The sequence below is a fragment of the Oratosquilla oratoria genome, chromosome 22 (genome assembly GCF_046742065.1).
Source record: "Oratosquilla oratoria isolate Oo_2021 chromosome 22, ASM4674206v1, whole genome shotgun sequence".
Lineage (NCBI taxonomy): Eukaryota > Metazoa > Arthropoda > Malacostraca > Stomatopoda > Squillidae > Oratosquilla > Oratosquilla oratoria.
The window spans coordinates 51,626,025-51,633,712 of record NC_134798.1 but is presented as its reverse complement, the minus strand read 5'-3'; the positions used below and the strand labels follow the sequence as shown (position 1 = coordinate 51,633,712).

The 7,688-nt window shown below is 43.5% G+C and overlaps 1 protein-coding gene across 7 annotated transcripts in view; it reads right to left on the bottom strand.

Moving 5' to 3' along the window:
* LOC143037583 (mannosylglucosyl-3-phosphoglycerate phosphatase) overlaps positions 1 to 7,688 on the bottom strand; it is a 113,895-nt gene that overhangs the window by 63,318 nt on the left and 42,889 nt on the right. The window lies entirely within an intron of this gene.

The window sequence follows — 7,688 nt, the reverse complement described above, 5'->3', positions numbered from 1 at the left end:
TCCTCCCACCCACAATGCCTTTGGAATAAAATCGTCACGTCGCCTCATCTTTATGCGTTCTCCTTATTGATACTAAACGATTATATTTCCCCTCAGCGGTAAATCGACGAGGGCTTCAAATTATATCTGCTTTAAATATAAATGAAAAATACATACAAATAAAAGAAAAGAAAAATATAAGAGAAAGAGTAGGAATAAATAGAAATTTTGGGATAGTCACGTGATCACACACACACCGACATGACGTCATCCTCCCTGCACTCACGCATGATTTTCCAACCCCTTTCCGGTATTTTCCACAGAATAAAATCGGCCATTTCCTGATTGTTACCTGTCCTTCACAGTGTGTGTGTGTGTGTGTGTGTGTGTGTGTGTGTGTGTGTGTGTGTGTGTGTGTGCGTGTGCAACTGCTCTTGTATTCTAGCATTCACTGCCAATCTTTCTATCAATCACCATCAATTGGTACAATATTGTTCCATTATCCACTATCAAACGTTATTTCTCTACCAGTCATTATCGATCAATCATTATCAGATTATCAGAATCTTATATAATTGATCATTCCTTCCATTATTTTATAAAAAAGAATAAATAAATAAATAAACAAAAATAAATATATACATATATGCACACATTATGTATCTTTCCATTGATCGATCTATCATTCTCTCTCTCTCTCTCTCTCTCTCTCTCATACACACACACACACACACACACACACACACACACACACACACACACACACACACACAGTTCGAGTGACTCTTTCAATTTTGGTTCTGGCTGCCGTCAGGTGATTTTAATCATCTGAACGTGACCCCCTTTGATTAAAAAGGGGTTCACCTTAAGACATTTCGACTCGCCGCGCAACATTGGAACGTTGTCACAATGACCTACTGACAACTCCTCCCCCTTACCCCCCTCCCCCGTCTTTCCCCCTTCCCCCCGTCTTTCCCCCACCCACCCTCTGCCAACAAGTACACAACAAGGCGATCATATCCAAGATAACTCTTGAGGCCTTTCGCAAGATCCATTATCTTTGTTACATCGATTTGCAACCAACCAACTCCTCTTCAGGTGCAGCGCACAACCAGATTCCAAAGTTCGACAACAATTTCGATTCATCCCTGTGGGTCTCGTGGATCGAGACCCAAACACCGTGACATGTGACTATAGTCCTTATGCCCTCCGATGACCAGGTTCATTATCTGTGCAGATTGCGCGTTTTAGGGATCTTTGAACAGTTCGTATCGACGGGGCGTAGGCCAAAGTCGCAGAGGTCTGGCTCGGTTGCAACGACACATTCCTGACGAGCGGTGGAATTATAACGCACAACCGAACCAAACTATCGAGAAGAACCACCAATTTGCTCGGATCAATACGCGGAGAAGGCTGTCGGCATACTCCGGAATCCAGTTGCAGGGCGAGGAAATTGGGTCCCGTTTCTCCATTCCCTTGGGGGGAAATTAGAGGTGTCTGGGTATGTATGGACGTCCAGAGGTGGGGGGAGGGGTGCATATGTCCTGGGGGGGGGGCACACTTAAGGGGGCTGACAAAATAATTATGATAAAAGAAGGTCAAAGAAGCCCTGAATATTTTACCGCCATATACGGTTTTTGAGGTAGAATAAACAAAATATGAAATATTTTCCCTTGTCCTTTCTGCAATAGGGACCTTAAATAGGCAGTAATAGGGATCTTAAATAGGCAATAATAGGGACCTTAAATAGGTAATAATAGGGACCTTAAATAGGCAATAATAGGGACCTTAAATAGGCAATAATAGGGACCTTAAATAGGCAGTAATAGGAGCCTTAAATAGACAGTAATAGGGACCTTAAATAAACAGTAATAGGGAACTTAAATAGGCAGTAATAGGCACCTTAACTAGGCAGTAATGGTGGAGATGGAGGGTGGGGGAAGTGAGGGGGGGGGAGGGAGTCACTAAGAACTTTGCCCCGGGGCGTCACTTAGGAATGTAAGGGCTCTGGTTGGGGGCAAGGGGGGATTAGCTCCCCCCCCTTCTAGGAATCTAAGTTATGTTTAAAACGCTGCCGGTCGTCATGTATAATTTCCTTAATATCAAAGTATATCAGTGTATGATTGATGAAAGTAAAACATGTAACTCATGTAAATTAGGTAAATATATTCGGCCAATTTAAAGTGTGTATTTTAATATAACCTTATATCATTAATCATATATGTATAGTATTTTTTTTATTTTTTGCACCCCGTCCCCTCCCATTGCAAAAATTCCTGCGGACGCATCTGCTAGAAAGGATGTTACGATCCACCAATCTCAGGAAGCAAGACTTTGTCAATGGAATCTACACGTTCACCTAACCTTATCTAACCATCCTAACCTATCCTAACTAGCTATCCGTCCGACCTCGCAAAACCTACACAAACTCACACACTCCCTCCCCTCCCCCACACATTACAAAGGAGCATGCCGACAGGAGACCTTTTGGTCCATAACTTGCTGATGTGTATTGTACCTGTAGGGTACATACTGTTCACACTAGCGGTTTCGATCGCGGTTGTTCGATTATAATGCAAGTCAATGTAGGCGTTCACACACAACCGCGCAGTTTTTCTTTGGCTATGCGGTACCGTCGCGGTTTCCGCGCGGTTCAAACCGCTATTGTGAACACGGCCTTAAGCTTTTACTCAAGAGGTATTGATGTGATACAGAAGAGGAAGGGCTGGGTGGAGGTAAAATTCCAGAATCACGCGAGCGCAGATATCTAACATGAGATTTACGTTGTCTAATAGCTCCTAACCTAACTTAACCTAACTTAACGTAAACCTTCCATAGGTGAAATGGATCTTTCAAAAAAGTTTGCGTGATACTGGAACATAACCTTTATTTTATTATGTGTACTTAGATTTGGACACGTCTTTGACGAGGTACTTCTTCAGAAACGACTACTGCAGAAACTGGGGCATATTGGACAACTTCAAGGAACCAACTGCAATGGAGGAAGAATATCCTTCATATTTAAAGAAAAAATCAGTATGACAGGGGCAGAGGGAGAGACTTCACGAGACAGAACGACTAATACATGCTGAACAGGAGTATGGTCATAGAGACAATGAGAACGGTATGGTCCCCACACAGAGTTAAGTATAGAAACATGATCGAGAGAATACAAAGTTCAGTAACCAAGTTGGTCCTCCCAGTTTAGTGGAAAAAACAGACAAGTAATCAAACTCACTGGAGCTTGCGCGCGCGCGCACACACACACACACACAACCTCATGGAGCAGTGGTTAGAGTTCTCGCCTGCCACTACGGCCGTCCGGGTTCGAATCCCGCCCAGGGCTGAAATAATTTCAGTATCTCTTCGCTGCGGGTTGTTACTCCAACTCTCGTGGTCGGGGAGTTGGGTGTGGTCACGAGTCCAACACGTGATCCAAGACCATTGTGAAGCACACACACTGTTACATACATATATATCTTTGGTATTTGCATGTCTACAGGCTTTGAATGTGAAGGTTTTCCCCCCTCAAGAACCTGATGACATCGTTGTGGCTGCTGGATGCTGCCGTTAGATCGGGAGGAACCAATGCAACGGTGAAGACCACTTGGGCGGCTTCGCCCATGAAGGCCAGCAACAACAGTTCCACGGACGGAAGGGAGATCGAAAAAAAGAAACTCGGCGCGTGGGAATAGACTCGCCAGGCGAGAACAGTGACAGCAGGGACTTTGGCAGCATCTTTTGAGCTTTCTTTTTGTCTCTCTCTCTCTCTCGCCCCACGCTCTCTCCATCTATACTCTCTCCCTCTACCCACCTCTCTCGTTCTCTCTATACCTCCTCTCTCTCCCTCTACCTCCCTCCTCTCTCTCTCTCTACACCTCCCACTCTATCTCTCTCGCTCTTCCCGCTGTCTCTCCCTCCCTCCCTCTCCCCGTCACACTGAACGGAAAGCCGTTAACGGCCAGCAGACGGTTTCGCGACCAAATGTCGCTTTCTTGCGCAAACGGTCTTCAGCACACGTTCGGTTTTGCCGCCGCCGAAGGAAATCAGTGGAGCATTACGGTCCCGACGATGACTCAGAGGCCCTCAAGAGTCTTCCGGCGCGGCGCCACGTCCTTCGCGGTCACCTTGGCACGCCTGAGACACCTCGGCAGAAGCCGAGTCAACGCGTAGGCCAGCAACCGTTGCCTCGACCGTTTATCTCGTTAACCGTTGCTGGTTTGACTTATGGACCGCGACCCTAACCTACCTCTCTCTCTCTCTCTCTCTCTCTCGCTTGACCCACAACGACCACGGCGACATTCGTCACGATCACGATCCAAGGAGTTTGGGGTTGGGGGTGATGGGTGTGGGTGATGGGTGTGGGTGATGGGTGGAGGGTAATGGGTGGAGGGTAATGGGTGGAGGGTAATGGGTGGAGGGTAATGGGTGTGGGTGATGGGTGTAGGTGGAGGGTGATGGGTGGAGGGTGTAGGTGGAGGGTGATGGGTGTAGGTGGAGGGTGATGTGTGTGAGTGGAGGGTGTGAGTGGAGGGTGTGAGTGGAGGGTGTGAGTGGAGGGTGTGGGTGGAGGGTGAGGGTAGGAGGTGAGGATCCCACGAAGGCATCCGGAAACGTAGTTAGGTTCAGGGGACTCTTGTGATCGTGGGTATCCGTCCATTAGGACTCTCTGTCCGAGCTTGACCCTCCCTCTCTCTCCACTTAGCTGACCTGAATAAAATTGCCTGTTCTCCGCCCGAGACCCATTTTGGGAAAACATGTGTAACAACTAAGAAGTGCATGAGGTACTCTTCTCCATTGGGCAAAAAATATAAATAAATAATAATAATAATAAACAAGTGAATGTATAAAAATAACTAAAAACAATAAATGAATACACAAATCGAAGATGAACCACAAAATGAGAAACCGTCTCACTCCAGTGTCCGGTTTCATCAGGAATTTCGATTTTTTCCGCTCCAAATGCGACTGAGAATTCCCCCCACCCCCGTTTTTTTTTTTATTCTCCATAAAGTGAGCCTGTGGTCGGTAACTCTTCCACAACAAACAAATAAATAAATACATAAATAAAAATAACAATAAAAAAATATAAATTAATAATAATAAGAATAAAAGTGGTTTTTCAAAAGCCGCCTCGACTTCGTCCATCACCACTGATTAACAGTTACCCTCCCGCCCCGCCTCCCCGATACACTTGCTTTCAAGCTGCCGCCAAGCGATTTCTTTCAACCCAGAGAAGGGACCCCCCCCACCTCACCCTCTTCCACAGTGGTGGTGGGGGGTGGGGAGAATGTTTCACCCTTCTTTCTTATCCTGGCGATTTCATTCAGATGCACATGACTCCCTCATATAATATATATATATATATATATATATATATATATATATATATATATTTTATATATATATATATATATATATATATATATATATATATATATATATATCAACAATCAGATAGGTTGTCAGGTTGGCCGACTTGTCAGATAATTCATAATTAATCAATTCGTCAAGTCCAGGACCACGACACAGCCCCTCCCCTCTTCATTTCAATATGGCTCCGCCTTACAGAGATTCCACCGCAGGTAACTATTTCATCACGCACCCCAGGAGGAAGAGGAGGAGGAGGAGGAGGAGGAGGAGAGGGAGGAGGGGCAGGAGAAGGAAAGGGAAGAGGGGCAGGAGGAGGAGGATGGACAGAGAAGAGGGGCAGGAGGAGGAGGATGGACAGAGAAGAGGGGCAGGAGGAGGAGGATGGACAGAGAAGAAGGGCAGGACAGGGAAAAGTGGTATTGGTTGGTTGGGTACGACTGAAATGTTCAAAACGAACTGAATCTATTCATCTTGAGATGAAGGATTGTTTTGATACTCTGAACTCCGTGATACTGTCCTTATCCCCCATTCTTCCCAAAGACACGACTGGTCAGCTGCTGAGACACACGTATTAATGGTAGAACATATATGTGCCCAAACTCTCGAACCTGCGTATTGTATTTGGCAGGGCGCATGCGCGGACGTTTCGGCCCAAGACGTTTCGTTCTCAGTAGATTGTCTAGCACGAACGTTTCGGCACGCAAGTCAAATATACCGCTTCTGTGTGATGTCTTCTTTAAAATTATCTATCACATTTTTGTTTGAACGTCTTCGTTTTCTACACATAGTATCAGGGTTGGGTGGAGTACTTGGACTGTACAAACTCAGTGGTACTTGTAATTACATACGAACATAAGACTGATGGAGACTGCAAGAGACCATAAGGCCTACACTAGGCAGTTCCATGCCCATTACCACCGGTCATCCCCATCCATAAAGTTATCTAACAGTGTCTTAAAACCACCGATATTTTCAGCGCTCACTACATGGTTACTAAGTCTGTTCCATTCGTTGACCACACTATTAGTAAACCAATTCTTGCCTATTTCCTTCTTAAATCTAAATTTGTCCATGTTAAATCCATTGCTGCGAGTCTTGCCCTGTTGCCTTAATATGATGACCTTGTTTGCGGCACCCTTGTTAAAGCCTTTGATCCACTTGAACACCTCTATTAGATCACTCCGCACTCTGCGTCTTCCCAGTGTGTAAGTTAGGAGCTTGAGCCTTAGTACGTAGACCCAAAATACTTGAAAAATACATTCAAGTACAAACAAGTACATTGTACCTAATAAAAAATTATATAATGTATATAGATTCTGGCGAACTGATTGGGTACACAATGTTATGACGATATAATACCTTACAAACCTGACATTTTTATCACAAAGTACTTGTTCTTAAGTACAATGATATACTTAGACTTAAGTACGTAACAAAATGACCGTACTTGTACTCGAAAAATACTCATGCACTTAACCTGGACTTATTACAAAGCTAAGTGAGAGTACCTGTTACTGTACTTGAAAAATATCCATGTACTTCGACTTAAAACACCTTGTGAGATCGAAACCTTTATTGGTACTACGTTTCGATCTCACAAGGTGTTTATTCTCACAGTCTTGTCGGCTTTTGCCAGCGATTCATTTTACTTTGACTTAAGTACAGTCGTCTACTTGGACCCAACCCTGCATATCATATATCTTTAAATGGTTGGTACCACATATTCCTTCGCCTATCACATCTCATTTTCATCACTAAACAGTATATACTCCAGAATATTTACACATTCCTAAGTTTAACCAGTTTTTAAGTTACTGGATGCTGACTAACTTAATCTATTCTCAGTTTGTCATCCCCCACACCTAAGTTAAAAACAGCATCACTAAGTGATGCACTTTGAGCACTGCTTACTGGTAAACAAGATACAAATAATTTTGTGACATTTTATATATCTGACTGAATTAAATTCCCTTGTGAAGCACCCAAAAAAAAAAAAAAAACGTTTCTCTAAATCCAGGCTATGAATTAAATAAAAAAGATAACTAGATTTGACCTTTGAAAGTGAAAAATTTACTTCAGTTCCAATACAACGTTCAGAATTGAATTGTTTGGTCGGACAGTTTTGAAATTCCCTTGTGAATTAAAAAACAAAATCTAGTCTACATCAACGTTATGAATGAAATAAAAATGAACTCCCAAGAATTCAATAAACTATAATTAAATATTTAAACACATGGTACATCTAAGTGAAGATGTTCTAAATAAAATAATGTGATAAACAAGTGCAAATAAGACATCAAATAAAAGGGATATATATGAACGAGGCCAAAATGTAC